Here is a 17,814-nt window from a genome sequence, read left to right as displayed (position 1 = left end):
AGGCTTACCTCGGTGTGTGTCAGTGTTCCAAAGTAATGGTAACCCCCTCCATCCCTCCAAAAAAGGGAAAAAAAACCCCAAAAATACAAAATTCCAAAAAGCAAAAAAAAAGTTGTGTGTTTTGTTAACATGGTTTTTCTTGTTCTGTGTCGTGGTTACCTTTTTCCCCACTGCATCCAATATTTTCCTTCAGCAGGCTTACTGTACAGTACCTCTGTGTGTGTCAGTGTTCCAAAGTAATGGTAACCCCCTCCATCCCTCCAACCCAAAAAAATAAAAAATTCCCAAAAAAAAAATTTGTGTCTTCCTCACCTTGTAACCTTTTCCCCACTGATTGGACTACTGTACTGTACAGTATATCCCTTGTCGCACATGTGCTGTCAATAAAGAGACAATACTACAGTAGTGAACATACAGTAAACCCTTTTATGTACAGCATAAATAAAAAATAAAAAATTACAGCCGTTGGAAGGTCACCGTAAAAGCATGGTCCACGAGCTGGTGCATGATGGCTTCTACGTTGGCCATGGTGCGATGGAAGTTTTCTGTTGGGGAATAAAAAGGATACTGTAGTATTACTGTACGATACAGTAAGCAAAAAACTACTGTACTTTAAGAAACATACAGTACAGTACTGTACTGTAACTACAGTACAGTATAGAAACATAGGGGAAAAAGGGACCTTTTCATTTCCCTACTATCCAATTACAGTACACATGGAGTTGGATATACTGTACTGTAAACCCGAAGCGTGGCGAGCACACGCGGATTCGTTAAAAAGTACAGTATTCCACGCTCTATCGTGGGGCGCCACGCTTCGGGCTTGGCCAGGTTTACAGTACAGTATATCCAACTCCGTGCGTAGTTCGATAGTAGGGAAATGAACAGGTCCCTTTTTTCCGATAAAATTCTACGTACTGTATGTTAAAATGGACTCAGTCCATTTTAACATTGCATCCTATGGAAAAATAGGGACGATCGCGTTGGTTGCATCACATGCGATTTGGTCGGATGTGATGTGATCGACGAGATTATCGTGTCTGCCTAAATTTAAGGTCACAAAAATCTAGAGGTCACAAAAATCAGCATTCCAGTTACTACTGTACCTACAGTACAGTGCAATATGATTTACCTCTGGATACTGGGTCCTCGGGGAGAGGATGGCTGTTTGCCACAGCTCTGCAGACAAACCGAATCATCCGATGGAAAAGTGGCCAGAGAAGCCGCAGCCTCTCACGGTTGTCTGTGAAAATGCAAAGTACAGTACAGTGAAAAACTGTAGGTTTGTTTGCAGAGGTCACGCTGCGCAGAGCCAAGGACGCCGCCCCCGCCCCCCGCAGGACGCCGGACATCCCTCCCGACGCCCACCGCTCACCGCCACAGCCCGCCCGCCCCCCCCGACAGGCTCCCCGGCCGCACCGCAATGTACAGTACAGTAAGTACAGTAGATATGCGGGGCGGCCGGGGAGTTTTTTTTTTTTTTTTAATGGGGAGCCAATCCCGGGATCCCGGGAATCCCGGGATCTGGCATTTTTCAATCCCGAATCATGGGATTGAAAAAATGCCCCGGGATTGGCCACCCTAGTCGCCATGCTGGGAGGAGAGGGGAAGTCGTATGGACAGTATAATCCATGTACAGTAGCCCCTTTTTCAGTGACTCCATGCTGTCTCTGTCCCAGATGAAATCAGAGTAATGTACAGTACTGTACAGTACTTACCAGCTGCCACTGGCCTGGGGTGGGATGGTTCGGTTGGTCTGCGGGGGCGGAGGGTCATGTGGATGGGTGGGACTGCAGAAAAGAACAGAAAAAGAGGTTAGTTTGCAACATATTGTAATTTACTGTACAGTGTTATGGTCACCAAAATCTATTTTGGCTGAGGCATCCAGATGTGCCACATGGTTGGACCCCAGATACAGTACAGTAGGTACCGTATAAGGTACACACAATGACATGGACCCTTTTTCCCATACAATTCTACTGTATGTTGAATCGTATGGAAAATCGCATCGCATACAATTTGGGCGCATGTGATGCGATGCGATAATCACATTGAATCGGATTGTACTGTATGCCTTAAATTAAGGCATACAGTACAATCCTACAATAATATCGGGCGTGCAGATACAGCATTACACCAGTACTGTACAGTACCTACAATACTGTACTTACCGACCGCGCTTGGACTAGGCTCCGGCAGGGTGGCGGCGAGGGTGGCCCTCTCCTCGAGGTGGGGGGGGAAGCTTTCAGATGCTGCAAATGTACAAAAAAGACGAAATAAAGACACTGTACAGTATAATCTCAAGCAGGGGTGTTTTTCAACAGGCTCCAGCAGGAACTGATGCCCTTATTCTGCTTCCTACAGTAGATGGACAAACCCATGTGCACTGCAGGGGAGGCAGTGCAAAATGACACACCCAAATCTAACTGCACAAGTACTGTATAGTAACACTGCCTCACCAGGGGCCCGATTCTATAAGCTTTAAAAGTGATAAGTTTCACAGTGATAAACAACCAGCCAATCAGCTCCTACCTGCCATGTCACAGACTGTGTTTGAAAAAGTAAGTACAGTAGATATGCGGTGCGGCCGGGGAGTTTTTTTTTTTTTTTAATGGGGAGCCAATCCCGGGATCCCGGGAATCCCGGGATCTGGCATTTTTCAATCCCGAATCATGGGATTGAAAAAATGCCCCGGGATTGGCCTAGTCGCCATGCTGGGAGGAGAGGGGAAGTCGTATGGACAGTATAATCCATGTACAGTAGCCCCTTTTTCAGTGACTCCATGCTGTCTCTGTCCCAGATGAAATCAGAGTAATGTACAGTACTGTACAGTACTTACCAGCTGCCACTGGCCTGGGGTGGGATGGTTCGGTTGGTCTGCGGGGGCGGGGGCGGAGGGTCATGTGGATGGGTGGGACTGCAGAAAAGAACAGAAAAAGAGGTTAGTTTGCAACATATTGTAATTTACTGTACAGTGTTATGGTCACCAAAATCTATTTTGGCTGAGGCATCCAGATGTGCCACATGGTTGGACCCCAGATACAGTACAGTAGGTACCGTATAAGGTACACACAATGACATGGACCCTTTTTCCCATACAATTCTACTGTATGTTGAATCGTATGGAAAATCGCATCGCATACAATTTGGGCGCATGTGATGCGATGCGATAATCACATTGAATCGGATTGTACTGTATGCCTTAAATTAAGGCATACAGTACAATCCTACAATAATATCGGGCGTGCAGATACAGCATTACACCAGTACTGTACAGTACCTACAATACTGTACTTACCGACCGCGCTTGGACTAGGCTCCGGCAGGGTGGCGGCGAGGGTGGCCCTCTCCTCGAGGTGGGGGGGGAAGCTTTCAGATGCTGCAAATGTACAAAAAAGACGAAATAAAGACACTGTACAGTATAATCTCAAGCAGGGGTGTTTTTCAACAGGCTCCAGCAGGAACTGATGCCCTTATTCTGCTTCCTACAGTAGATGGACAAACCCATGTGCACTGCAGGGGAGGCAGTGCAAAATGACACACCCAAATCTAACTGCACAAGTACTGTATAGTAACACTGCCTCACCAGGGGCCAGATTCTATAAGCTTTAAAAGTGATAAGTTTCACAGTGATAAACAGCCAGCCAATCAGCTCCTACCTGCCATGTCACAGACTGTGTTTGAAAAATAACAGGCAGGAGCTGATTGGCTGGCTGTTTATCACTGTGAAACTTATCTCTTTTGAAGCTTATAGAATCTGGCCCCTGATGAGCACATGGGTTTGTCCATCTACAGTAAGAAGGATTTTGCCAGAGAGTGAAGCAGGTGTTACACAGTACACCTGTCGGTCCCACAGATACTGTACTGTACTATACAGTATTTTCCGTTACACAAGGTGGACCCACAGTTACTGTACAGTACTGTGCAGTATATGGCACACATGTGGGCACCACAAGTACTGTACTGTACTTTGCTGTACAGCAGGGGCGGACAAACCGGTCCTCAAGATCTACCAACGGTCCAGGTTTTCCATATCACCCAGCTGGAGCACAGCTGCAGTCATTACTACAGTACAGTAACTGTCACATTTTCAAACCTGCTGCATTCATTCCTACTATACAGATCCACGGGTTGCCTGAAAAACATGAACTGTTGGTACTGTAGATCTTGAGGAAAGGTTTGGCCACCCCTGCTGTACAGTATGTACAGTACTGTACAGTATTAGAGGGTTCACATGGTGGGCCCACAGATGTGATTAAGTACACATGTTGGGCCCACAATTACTGTAATATCCGGTACATGCGGTGTGCTGTTGTACAGTACAATACTGTACTTACCATCTGCACTGGGCAACTCCTGCTCCTCCTCCTCCTCACTGGTATCAATTACCAGGCGTCCTGTGTGTAAAAGATGGAGTACGTATCAAGTATCGTCATACAGTATACAGTTAAATAATAGTAGAAAATAGTGACCATAACAATGATTACCACTATCAGAGCTGTCTGGGCTCTGCTGCGACTCCTCCAGCTGGGTGGGGGCAGAGGTGGCCCTCTCCTCCTGGGTGGCGGCAGGGAGGCTTTCTGGAGCTGCAAATGTAAAAAAAAAAAAGGACAAAATAAAGAGGCTGTATCGTGCAAGCAGGGGTATTTTTGAACAGGCTCCAGCAGGAACTGATGCCCTTACTCTGCTTCACTCTCTGACAAAATCCTCCCCACAGTAGATGGACAAACCCATGTGCACAGCAGGCGAGGCAGTGCAAAATGACACACCCAAATCTACTGTACAGTACATACTGTAATTCTCTCTGCGCAAGTACAGTAACACCTGCCTCACCTGCAGTGCACATGGGTTTGTCCATCCAAGAAGGATTTTGTCAGAGAGTGAAGAAGAACAAGGGCCTCAGTACATGCTGGAGCCTGTTCAAAAATACTTTCCGGTACAGATGGTGAGAGCCCTGGTGTTATACTGTACAATACTTACCATTTGTGCTGGGGACCTGCCCCTCCTCCGCCTGCTCTTCCTCCTCCTCCCCCACGTCCGTGTCTATGACCAGACGTCCTGTGTAGAAAAAAAGTGTAAAAAAAAAAATAACATTAATACAGTAAAGTAATGTACAGTAGCACAGTACAGTATACTGTACTGCCAGATAATAGTAACTGTAACAATACAGTAAGAATGATTACCGCTGCCAGAGCTCTGGCTGCCCCCTTCGGGGTCACCCTCCTCCTGCTGCATTTCGGCGGGGAGGCTTTCTGGAGCTGCAAATGTAAAAAAAAAAGGACAAAATAAAGAGGCTGTATCGTGCAAGCAGGGGTATTTTTGAACAGGCTCCAGCAGGAACTGATGCCCTTACTCTGCTTCACTCTCTGACAAAATCCTCCCCACAGTAGATGGACAAACCCATGTGCACAGCAGGCGAGGCAGTGCAAAATGACACACCCAAATCTACTGTACAGTACATACTGTAGTTCTCTCTGCGCAAGTACAGTAACACCTGCCTCACCTGCAGTGCACATGGGTTTGTCCATCCAAGAAGGATTTTGTCAGAGAGTGAAGAAGAACAAGGGCCTCAGTACATGCTGGAGCCTGTTCAAAAATACTTTCCGGTACAGATGGTGAGAGCCCTGGTGTTATACTGTACAATACTTACCAACCGCGCTCAGAGACTCCTCCTCCAGCTGGGTGGGGGCAGAGGTGGCCCTCTCCTCTTCGGTGGCGACAGGGAGGCTTTCTGGAGCTGCAAATGTAAAAAAAAAAAGGACAAAATAAAGAGGCTGTATCGTGCAAGCAGGGGTATTTTTGAACAGGCTCCAGCAGGAACTGATGCCCTTACTCTGCTTCACTCTCTGACAAAATCCTCCCCACAGTAGATGGACAAACCCATGTGCACAGCAGGCGAGGCAGTGCAAAATGACACACCCAAATCTACTGTACAGTACATACTGTAATTCTCTCTGCGCAAGTACAGTAACACCTGCCTCACCTGCAGTGCACATGGGTTTGTCCATCCAAGAAGGATTTTGTCAGAGAGTGAAGAAGAACAAGGGCCTCAGTACATGCTGGAGCCTGTTCAAAAATACTTTCCGGTACAGATGGTGAGAGCCCTGGTGTTATACTGTACAATACTTACCAACCGCGCTCAGAGACTCCTCCTCCAGCTGGGTGGGGGCAGAGGTGGCCCTCTCCTCTTCGGTGGCGACAGGGAGGCTTTCTGGAGCTGCAAATGTAAAAAAAAAAAAGGACAAAATAAAGAGGCTGTATCGTGCAAGCAGGGGTATTTTTGAACAGGCTCCAGCAGGAACTGATGCCCTTACTCTGCTTCACTCTCTGACAAAATCCTCCCCACAGTAGATGGACAAACCCATGTGCACAGCAGGCGAGGCAGTGCAAAATGACACACCCAAATCTACTGTACAGTACATACTGTAATTCTCTCTGCGCAAGTACAGTAACACCTGCCTCACCTGCAGTGCACATGGGTTTGTCCATCCAAGAAGGATTTTGTCAGAGAGTGAAGAAGAACAAGGGCCTCAGTACATGCTGGAGCCTGTTCAAAAATACTTTCCGGTACAGATGGTGAGAGCCCTGGTGTTATACTGTACAATACTTACCAACCGCGCTCAGAGACTCCTCCTCCAGCTGGGTGGGGGCAGAGGTGGCCCTCTCCTCTTCGGTGGCGACAGGGAGGCTTTCTGGAGCTGCAAATGTAAAAAAAAAAAAGGACAAAATAAAGAGGCTGTATCGTGCAAGCAGGGGTATTTTTGAACAGGCTCCAGCAGGAACTGATGCCCTTACTCTGCTTCACTCTCTGACAAAATCCTCCCCACAGTAGATGGACAAACCCATGTGCACAGCAGGCGAGGCAGTGCAAAATGACACACCCAAATCTACTGTACAGTACATACTGTAATTCTCTCTGCGCAAGTACAGTAACACCTGCCTCACCTGCAGTGCACATGGGTTTGTCCATCCAAGAAGGATTTTGTCAGAGAGTGAAGAAGAACAAGGGCCTCAGTACATGCTGGAGCCTGTTCAAAAATACTTTCCGGTACAGATGGTGAGAGCCCTGGTGTTATACTGTACAATACTTACCATTTGTGCTGGGGACCTGCCCCTCCTCCGCCTGCTCTTCCTCCTCCTCCCCCACGTCCGTGTCTATGACCAGACGTCCTGTGTAGAAAAAAAGTGTAAAAAAAAAAATAACATTAATACAGTAAAGTAATGTACAGTAGCACAGTACAGTATACTGTACTGCCAGATAATAGTAACTGTAACAATACAGTAAGAATGATTACCGCTGCCAGAGCTCTGGCTGCCCCCTTCGGGGTCACCCTCCTCCTGCTGCATTTCAGCGGGGAGGCTTTCTGGAGCTGCAAATGTAAAAAAAAAAAGGACAAAATAAAGAGGCTGTATCGTGCAAGCAGGGGTATTTTTGAACAGGCTCCAGCAGGAACTGATGCCCTTACTCTGCTTCACTCTCTGACAAAATCCTCCCCACAGTAGATGGACAAACCCATGTGCACAGCAGGCGAGGCAGTGCAAAATGACACACCCAAATCTACTGTACAGTACATACTGTAGTTCTCTCTGCGCAAGTACAGTAACACCTGCCTCACCTGCAGTGCACATGGGTTTGTCCATCCAAGAAGGATTTTGTCAGAGAGTGAAGAAGAACAAGGGCCTCAGTACAGTACATGCTGGAGCCTGTTCAAAAATACTTTCCGGTACAGATGGTGAGAGCCCTGGTGTTATACTGTACAATACTTACCAACCGCGCTCAGAGACTCCTCCTCCAGCTGGGTGGGAGCAGAGGTGGCCCTCTCCTCTTCGGTGGCGGCAGGGAGGCTTTCTGGAGCTGCAAATGTAAAAAAAAAAAAAAGAAGGACAAAATAAAGAGGCTGTATCGTGCAAGCAGGGGTATTTTTGAACAGGCTCCAGCAGGAACTGATGCCCTTACTCTGCTTCACTCTCTGACAAAATCCTCCCCACAGTAGATGGACAAACCCATGTGCACAGCAGGCGAGGCAGTATAAAATGACACACCCAAATCTACTGTACAGTACATACTGTAGTTCTCTCTGCGCAAGTACAGTAACACCTGCCTCACCTGCAGTGCACATGGGTTTGTCCATCCAAGAAGGATTTTGTCAGAGAGTGAAGAAGAACAAGGGCCTCAGTACAGTACATGCTGGAGCCTGTTCAAAAATACTTTCCGGTACAGATGGTGAGAGCCCTGGTGTTATACTGTACAATACTTACCAACCGCGCTCAGAGACTCCTCCTCCAGCTGGGTGGGAGCAGAGGTGGCCCTCTCCTCTTCGGTGGCGGCAGGGAGGCTTTCTGGAGCTGCAAATGTAAAAAAAAGGACAAAATAAAGAGGCTGTATCGTGCAAGCAGGGGTATTTTTGAACAGGCTCCAGCAGGAACTGATGCCCTTACTCTGCTTCACTCTCTGACAAAATCCTCCCCACAGTAGATGGACAAACCCATGTGCACAGCAGGCGTGGCAGTGCAAAATGACACACCCAAATCTACTGTACAGTACATACTGTAATTCTCTCTGCGCAAGTACAGTAACACCTGCCTCACCTGCAGTGCACATGGGTTTGTCCATCCAAGAAGGATTTTGTCAGAGAGTGAAGAAGAACAAGGGCCTCAGTACAGTACATGCTGGAGCCTGTTCAAAAATACTTTCCGGTACAGATGGTGAGAGCCCTGGTGTTATACTGTACAATACTTACCAACCGCGCTCAGAGACTCCTCCTCCAGCTGGGTGGGAGCAGAGGTGGCCCTCTCCTCTTCGGTGGCGGCAGGGAGGCTTTCTGGAGCTGCAAATGTAAAAAAAAAAAAGAAGGACAAAATAAAGAGGCTGTATCGTGCAAGCAGGGGTATTTTTGAACAGGCTCCAGCAGGAACTGATGCCCTTACTCTGCTTCACTCTCTGACAAAATCCTCCCCACAGTAGATGGACAAACCCATGTGCACAGCAGGCGAGGCAGTGCAAAATGACACACCCAAATCTACTGTACAGTACATACTGTAATTCTCTCTGCGCAAGTACAGTAACACCTGCCTCACCTGCAGTGCACATGGGTTTGTCCATCCAAGAAGGATTTTGTCAGAGAGTGAAGAAGAACAAGGGCCTCAGTACATGCTGGAGCCTGTTCAAAAATACTTTCCGGTACAGATGGTGAGAGCCCTGGTGTTATACTGTACAATACTTACCAACCGCGCTCAGAGACTCCTCCTCCAGCTGGGTGGGGGCAGAGGTGGCCCTCTCCTCTTCGGTGGCGGCAGGGAGGCTTTCTGGAGCTGCAAATGTAAAAAAAAAAAAAAGGACAAAATAAAGAGGCTGTATCGTGCAAGCAGGGGTATTTTTGAACAGGCTCCAGCAGGAACTGATGCCCTTACTCTGCTTCACTCTCTGACAAAATCCTCCCCACAGTAGATGGACAAACCCATGTGCACAGCAGGCGAGGCAGTGCAAAATGACACACCCAAATCTACTGTACAGTACATACTGTAATTCTCTCTGCGCAAGTACAGTAACACCTGCCTCACCTGCAGTGCACATGGGTTAAGGTTATTAAGGTTATTAGAGTTACAGTACATACTGTATTGGTTTGGTAAAGGGAAGTACAGTACAACTGGTTACACAACACAGGTACAGTATGCCTATAGAAAGTTTATACTGTACAGAACAGTACTTACCAACCACGCTCGGAGACTCCTCGACGGCGGCTGGCCGCTGTTGACGGCGAGAAGGGGGGGCACGCCTGCGACGGGGAACGTCTGCGACATCCACTGGGACTGCGGAAAAGCACACAAAAAAACTACTGTGCTGTACAGTACTGTATATTCTCTAACACGAACATACTGTACTATAAAGTACAATGTGTTAAGGTACTGTATCAACACTACAGTACATACTGTACTGTGCAGTACATAACAGTACAGTACAGTACAGTACCTGCCAAAATGACCCATTCCAGGAGGGATGAAATGCTGTGGTCCTGTACAGTATCCCACATGTTTGAAAGTCAATATGCAATGTTCCGCTCTGTACTGTATACAGTATACTGTACTGTACTTACAGTGGCGGTGATGTCTCTCCTGCAGCGTCATCCTGCTGATACCTGGAAAAATAAGAAATACAGTGCGTAAGGCATACTGTAATTACTGCAGATACAGTATTTGTAGGCCCCATATCAAAAGTTTGTAAGGGCCCACAATTTACTGTACAGTACTGTACAGTATGTCATGAAAACCAATGCTGTAGGAAATCACCCATGGCAACAAGCATGTACTGTACAGCATACAGTAGTTGCCTTCCCTCTTCAGCAGGAGACTCCCTGAAATACTGCACAGTACTGTAGCAGCAATCTCCATCTCTCTCTCATTAGTCCTACACATTATGCCATACTGTACACCAAAATACTGTACCTACTGTATTACAGTACAGTATGTACAGTATTTTACCACATTTCATAATGTCCATTACCCATTACTACACACACTATAATGCTCATTGCATATTAGGGGGTTAACATGCTCGTTGCCATGGGATGAACCTGGTCTTCCAGGTGTTGCACACTCTGGAAGGGATTAACATGCTCATTGCAAAGAATTTACTGTACAGTACATGATCTGCCATGGATTCCGGGGGTTAACATGTTGACATCACCCCAACCATGGGCTGGAAACCAGGTCTGGTGGCTGCAGGAATGGGAATGTAAGAAGTGGGGTCCAGGCCCTGGAGTTGGAGAGCGGAACAATGCTCAGAAGGACCTGTCTAATACTGCTCCCCCCAAATCTGTATCAATACCACTGCTGAACAGCTGACTCTGGCGCTCTCAGACCCGGTCCAAAAAAACCTCTCTGTCCAGGTCAGCGCCCCCCCCACACACAATACAGTATCTCCATGTACAGTACAGTAGTGTACTGTATGGAAGTACTGTAGACACACCCTTCAGGTGGAGAATGACACACCCCCTAATTCTAAATAGCAAGTTCTGTAAAATCTACCTGAACAGTTGTACAGCAATCAGCACATAAAAAAAAAATACAGGTACAGTATACTGTAAAATCCCCCATGGCAACAAGTAAAAAATACTGTATACAATAGCACTCAACATTGTACAGGTATGTACAGTACTTACTTTGCCTGAGGGAGTCCAGCAGTTGAGGGTCCCGACGGACCAGGTCGGACCATCTCCTCTGGAGGCTCCTAACTGGCCTGTCTCTATGGAACCTCACCCTGATGGCTTGACGGGCCCCCTGGTAGGCCTCCACAATCTCCCGATTAGAGACCAGGAGCCTGTCCCGCCAAGCCACCAGGGTGAGGAGCTCCCCTCTGCCAAAGGGCCTTGCCCTCCTGACTCTGCCAGTGTCCGACATACTGAACAGGTCCAGGTACAGTACTAGTGATACTGATAATGGCGCCTACAATTTACTGCAATAGCGTGTGCGCCGTGCGTCCTATGCGCCGTGCGTCCTATGCGCCGTGCGTCCTGTGCGGAACAGCGTCCCATTCTGTGCGCCCGCCGCTGAGTAGTGGGTACAGTAGTTTATCAGTAGTTTATCAGTAGTTTTTATATACTGTAATACATTACTTATACAATATACTGTAAAATGTAATACTATACTGTAAATATAAATAATTATATTTTAATCACACAGTATATTGTCAATATTTATATCTTAGTTAAAACTGTAAAATTTGATACTATAATATTAAAGGTTTAACGCCGTAATCGAACACGGGTCTCCGGCGTGAAACACCATGCAGATAACCACTACACTACAGCCAAGAACTGTACAGTGTAATGACTACTATACTACCATGACTGATTCTACAGTATTTACACCCAGCCTGTAGCTTAACAGTCAGGAGCTGATTGGACGGCATTTTCCACTTCTCCTCCCTTATCACCGCTTCATACTGTAAATCTACCCATCAGTAACTTACCGCACAATACTGTGAATGTAATGCTGCAAAACCATATTGTGACCAAGTTTCCAATATTGTGGCCACCTTTAGAACAATACTGTACTGTATACTGAGACGCATAGCGTCCGTGTCGTACAACCTTTAGAACTACAGTACGGTGTTTGCTGTTACGCATTAGCGTCTGTGCGGCTACATCTCCTAACTGTCACTGCGTCTATAGACGCAGTGACAGTTAGAAGCCATGACGTACATGTACGTCATGTGTCGGGAAGTACCTCCCGGCCATGACGTACATGTACGTCAAATGGTAAACTCAGTCACTGTTTCATTTTTTTAGTTTATTTTTTTTTCTTCATTTATTTTTATTCTTCCCGTTCACAGCAGTCAAATAAATTGCAGTTCCTCTCTGTCCGCTCTGTCCGCATCAGCATGATGCACTCTCGGCTGAAGAGACTGGATCACGCTCGTGCCAGCGGCATTAGAGAGGTGCTCATCGTATAATAAAGTTCATGTAATTCCTGCGCATCATGCACGCGCTGAAGCACAAATCTTACGCATGCGCAAATGAGGTTTTTAAAAGTGACATCTGGTGGTTGGTCTGTGATATTGCACTCGTCGTGAAGCGCCACAGCGATTCGCTACATGTATGCACCATGGCGTGTGTCGGAAACATCGCCATAGGCGGCAATTATAAGACCCGCGCCATCTGTATTTAGCAGATTATAATATTGGCATACACTAAGATGTTGGTCTTAAATATCAAACAGAATACTCAGCAATTAAAATAATGCACTAATATTACTATCGAAAATCTATTGGTAATTTCATCATTTCCCACATTGCATTCAAAAATAAATCAGTGGCTTGCAACTGTAAGCAATTCAGCTGTTACTATTTTGCTAATACCCATTTTAAAACAAATACGCTGCAAACAAAATTGTTTTAAATGCATCAGTCCTCATAAAAATAAATCACTTGTACAAGATTTTTCTCTACTAATCAACGTTCAAATTCAGAAACGTAAAGATATGTAGACCCATATTTACTCAAACACACACAACTACAGCACAAAATTGCCATAACATATAGTGAAAACTGGAAACAACCACTCTGAATGAGCTCTCTCCTACCACTTTTTCTATTTCAAAAAGTGGCACAGTCATCAAAAGCAAGCAACATCCATAAGAAACAGAGTTGCCAACTGCCTTCATGCTGAGAAGAGATCCCTTTAACTCATCATTGTGGTTGGTGAGTTTGGACACTTTCAAGCACATTTCTCCCATCATTGCCTATAGAAATGATCCCTGAAAGTATAGTCTTAATTCCCATTTGTTGATGGTTTAGCTAGACCATAATAATCAGTATTTAAAGTAATGGAGACATTTTTGTACCATTTTTGAAAGTGGGTAATCGTATTGTTACCCAATTTTCACAAACATAACCTGCTCCACAAATTGAATGATTAAAGTATACAAACTATAAATGGTTTGAGTGCAAGTCTGGAGACATTTTAAAATAGAATTATTTAGCAGATTATAATATTGTCATACATAAAGATGTTGGTCTTAAATATCAAACAGAATACTTAGCAATTAAAATAATGCACTAATATTACTATCGAAAATCTATTGGTAATTTCATCATTTCCCACATTGCATTCAAAAATAAATCAGTGGCTTGCAACTGTAAGCAATTCAGCTGTTACTATTTTGCTAATACCCATTTTAAAACAAATATGCTACAAAAAAAATGTTTTAAATGCATCAGTCCTCATAAAAATAAATCACTTGTACAAGATTAAAAGTCAAACGCAAATACTCATTCAAAAACATTTTTCTCTACTAATCAACGTTCAAATTCAGAAACGTAAAGATATGTAGACCCATATTTACTCAAACACACAACTACAGTACAAAATTGCCATAACGTATAGTGAAAACTGGAAACAACCACTCTGGATGAGCTCTCTCCTACCACTTTTTCTATTTCATAAAGTGGCACAGTCATCAAAAGCAAGCAACATCCATAAGAAACAGAGTTGCCAACTGCCTTCATGCTGAGAAGAGAGCCCTTTAACTCATCATTGTGGTTGGTGAGTTTGGACACTTTCAAGCACATTTCTCCCATCATTGCCTATAGAAATGATCCCTAAAAGTATAATCTTAATTCCCATTTGTTGATGGTTTAGCTAGACCATAAGAATCAGTATTTAAAGTAATGGAGACATTTTTGTACCATTTTTGAAAGTGGGTAATCGTATTGTTACCCAATTTTCACAAACATAACCTGCTCCACAAATTTAATGATTAAAGTATACAAACTATAAATGGTTTGTTGTAAGTCTAGAGACATTTTAAAATAGAATTATTTAGCAGATTATAATATTGGCATACACTAAGATGTTGGTCTTAAATATCAAACAGAATACTTAGCAATTAAAATAATGCACTAATATTACTATCGAAAATCTATTGGTAATTTTATCATTTCCCAAAATGCATTCAAAAATAAATCAGTGGCTTGCAACTGTAAGCAATTCAGCTTTTACTATTTTGCTAATACCCATTTTAAAACAAATACGCTGCAAACAAAATTGTTTTAAATGCATCAGTCCTCATAAAAATAAATCACTTGTACAAGATTAAAAGTCAAATGCAAATACTCAATCAAAAACATTTTTCTCTACTAATCAACGTTCAAATTCAGAAACGTAAAGATATGTAGACCCATATTTACTCAAACACACACAACTACAGCACAAAATTGCCATAACGTATAGTGAAAACTGGAAACAACCACTCTGAATGAGCTCTCTCCTACCACTTTTTCTATTTCAAAAAGTGGCACAGTCATCAAAAGCAAGCAACATCCATAAGAAACAGAGTTGCCAACTGCCTTCATGCTGAGAAGAGAACCCTTTAACTCATCATTGTGGTTGGTGAGTTTGGACACTTTCAAGCACATTTCTCCCATCATTGCCTATAGAAATGATCCCTGAAATTATAGTCTTAATTCCCATTTGTTGATGGTTTAGCTAGGCCATAAGAATCAGTATTTAATGTAATGGAGACATTTTTGTACCATTTTTGAAAGTGGGTAATCGTATTGTTACCCAATTTTCACAAACATAACCTGCTCCACAAATTGAATGATTAAAGTATACAAACTATAAATGGTTTGTTGTAAGTCTGGAGACATTTTAAAATAGAATTATTTAGCAGATTATAATATTGGCATACATAAAGATGTTGGTCTTAAATATCAAACAGAATACTTAGCAATTAAAATAATGCACTAATATTACTATCGAAAATCTATTGGTAATTTCATCATTTCCCACATTGCATTCAAAAATAAATCAGTGGCTTGCAACTGTAAGCAATTCAGCTGTTACTATTTTGCTAATACCCATTTTAAAACAAATATGCTACAAAAAAATTGTTTTAAATGCATCAGTCCTCATAAAAATAAATCACTTATACAAGATTAAAAGTCAAATGAAAATACATAATCAAAAACATTTTTCTCTACTAATCAACGTTCAAATTCAGAAACGTAAAGATATGTAGACCCATATTTACTCAAACACACACAACTACAGCACAAAATTGCCATAACGTATAGTGAAAACTGGAAACAACCACTCTGAATGAGCTCTCTCCTACCACTTTTTCTATTTCAAAAAGTGGCACAGTCATCAAAAGCAAGCAACATCCATAAGAAACAGAGTTGCCAACTGCCTTCATGCTGAGAAGAGAACCCTTTAACTCATCATTGTGGTTGGTGAGTTTGGACACTTTCAAGCACATTTCTCCCATCATTGCCTATAGAAATGATCCCTGAAAGTATAGTCTTAATTCCCATTTGTTGATGGTTTAGCTAGACCATAAGAATCAGTATTTAAAGTAATGGAGACATTTTTGTATCATTTTTGAAAGTGGGTAATCGTATTGTTACCCAATTTTCACAAACATAACCTGCTCCACAAATTGAATGATTAAAGTATACAAACTATAAATGGTTTGTTGTAAGTCTAGAGACATTTTAAAATATAATTATTTAGCAGATTATAATATTGGCATACACTAAGATGTTGGTCTTAAATATCAAACAGAATACTTAGCAATTAAAATAATGCACTAATATTACTATTGAAAATCTATTGGTAATTTTATCATTTCCCAAATTGCATTCAAAAATAAATCAGTGGCTTGCAACTGTAAGCAATTCAGCTGTTACTATTTTGCTAATACCCATTTTAAAACAAATATGCTGCAAACAAAATTGTTTTAAATGCATCAGTCCTCATAAAAATAAATCACTTGTACAAGATTAAAAGTCAAACGCAAATACTCATTCAAAAACATTTTTCTCTACTAATCAACGTTCAAATTCAGAAACGTAAAGATATGTAGACCCATATTTACTCAAACACACACAACTACAGCACAAAATTGCCATAACGTATAGTGAAAACTGGAAACAACCACTCTGAATGAGCTCTCTCCTACCACTTTTTCTATTTCAAAAAGTGGCACAGTCATCAAAAGCAAGCAACATCCATAAGAAACAGAGTTGCCAACTGCCTTCATGCTGAGAAGAGAGCCCTTTAACTCATCATTGTGGTTGGTGAGTTTGGACACTTTCAAGCACAGTTCTCCCATCATTGCCTATAGAAATGATCCCTGAAAGTATAGTCTTAATTCCCATTTGTTGATGGTTTAGCTAGACCATAAGAATCAGTATTTAAAGTAATGGAGACATTTTTGTACCATTTTTGAAAGTGGGTAATCGTATTGTTACCCAATTTTCACAAACATAACCTGCTCCACAAATTGAATGATTAAAGTATACAAACTATAAATGGTTTGTTGTAAGTCTAGAGACATTTCAAAATATAATTATTTAGCAGATTATAATATTGGCATACACTAAGATGTTGGTCTTAAATATCAAACAGAATACTTAGCAATTAAAATAATGCACTAATATTACTATCGAAAATCTATTGGTAATTTTATCATTTCCCAAAATGCATTCAAAAATAAATCAGTGGCTTGCAACTGTACGCAATTCAGCTTTTACTATTTTGCTAATACCCATTTTAAAACAAATACGCTGCAAACAAAATTGTTTTAAATGCATCAGTCCTCATAAAAATAAATCACTTGTACAAGATTAAAAGTCAAATGCAAATACATAATCAAAAACATTTTTCTCTACTAATCAACGTTCAAATTCAGAAACGTAAAGATATGTAGACCCATATTTACTCAAACACACACAACTACAGCACAAAATTGCCATAACGTATAGTGAAAACTGGAAACAACCACTCTGGATGAGCTCTCTCCTACCACTTTTTTTATTTCAAAAAGTGGCACAGTCATCAAAAGCAAGCAACATCCATAAGAAACAGAGTTGCCAACTGCCTTCATGCTGAGAAGAGAGCCCTTTAACTCATCATTGTGGTTGGTGAGTTTGGACACTTTCAAGCACATTTCTCCCATCACTGCCTATCGAAATGATCCCTGAAAGTATAGTCTTAATTCCCATTTGTTGATGGTTTAGCTAAACCATAAGAATCAGTATTTAAAGTAATGGAGACATTTTTGTACCATTTTTGAAAGTGGGTAATCGTATTGTTACCCAATTTTCACAATCATAACCTGCTCCACAAATTGAATGATTAAAGTATACAAACTATAAATGGTTTGTTGTAAGTCTAGAGACATTTTAAAATAGAATTATTTAGCAGATTATAATATTGGCATACATAAAGATGTTGGTCTTAAATATCAAACAGAATACTTAGCAATTAAAATAATGCACTAATATTACTATCGAAAATCTATTGGTAATTT

The 17,814-nt window shown here is 42.6% G+C and overlaps 6 non-coding genes across 6 annotated transcripts; all 6 read right to left on the bottom strand.

The window, feature by feature from the left end:
* Positions 1 to 13,054: 13,054 nt before the first annotated feature.
* LOC146061221 (small nucleolar RNA U3) lies at positions 13,055 to 13,270 on the bottom strand. The gene has a single exon (XR_014470752.1). It is a non-coding gene; the product is annotated as a small nucleolar RNA U3 (small nucleolar RNA).
* A 628-nt stretch (positions 13,271 to 13,898) lies between these two features.
* LOC146061299 (small nucleolar RNA U3) lies at positions 13,899 to 14,114 on the bottom strand. The gene has a single exon (XR_014470822.1). It is a non-coding gene; the product is annotated as a small nucleolar RNA U3 (small nucleolar RNA).
* A 630-nt stretch (positions 14,115 to 14,744) lies between these two features.
* Positions 14,745 to 14,960, bottom strand: LOC146061335 (small nucleolar RNA U3). Its single transcript, XR_014470853.1, has one exon. It is a non-coding gene; the product is annotated as a small nucleolar RNA U3 (small nucleolar RNA).
* A 629-nt stretch (positions 14,961 to 15,589) lies between these two features.
* LOC146061109 (small nucleolar RNA U3) lies at positions 15,590 to 15,805 on the bottom strand. The gene has a single exon (XR_014470657.1). It is a non-coding gene; the product is annotated as a small nucleolar RNA U3 (small nucleolar RNA).
* A 630-nt stretch (positions 15,806 to 16,435) lies between these two features.
* LOC146061047 (small nucleolar RNA U3) lies at positions 16,436 to 16,651 on the bottom strand. Its single transcript, XR_014470603.1, has one exon. It is a non-coding gene; the product is annotated as a small nucleolar RNA U3 (small nucleolar RNA).
* Positions 16,652 to 17,281: 630 nt separating this feature from the next.
* On the bottom strand, positions 17,282 to 17,497 carry LOC146061328 (small nucleolar RNA U3). The gene has a single exon (XR_014470847.1). It is a non-coding gene; the product is annotated as a small nucleolar RNA U3 (small nucleolar RNA).
* Between the last annotated feature and the right edge of the window lie 317 nt (positions 17,498 to 17,814).

The sequence above is a fragment of the Crinia signifera genome, chromosome 2, assembly GCF_055691185.1.
Source record: "Crinia signifera chromosome 2, ASM5569118v1, whole genome shotgun sequence".
In the NCBI taxonomy this organism is placed as follows: Eukaryota; Metazoa; Chordata; class Amphibia; order Anura; family Myobatrachidae; genus Crinia; species Crinia signifera.
Note: the sequence above shows the minus strand (reverse complement) of the source record. Positions and strands in the feature narration are given on the sequence as shown.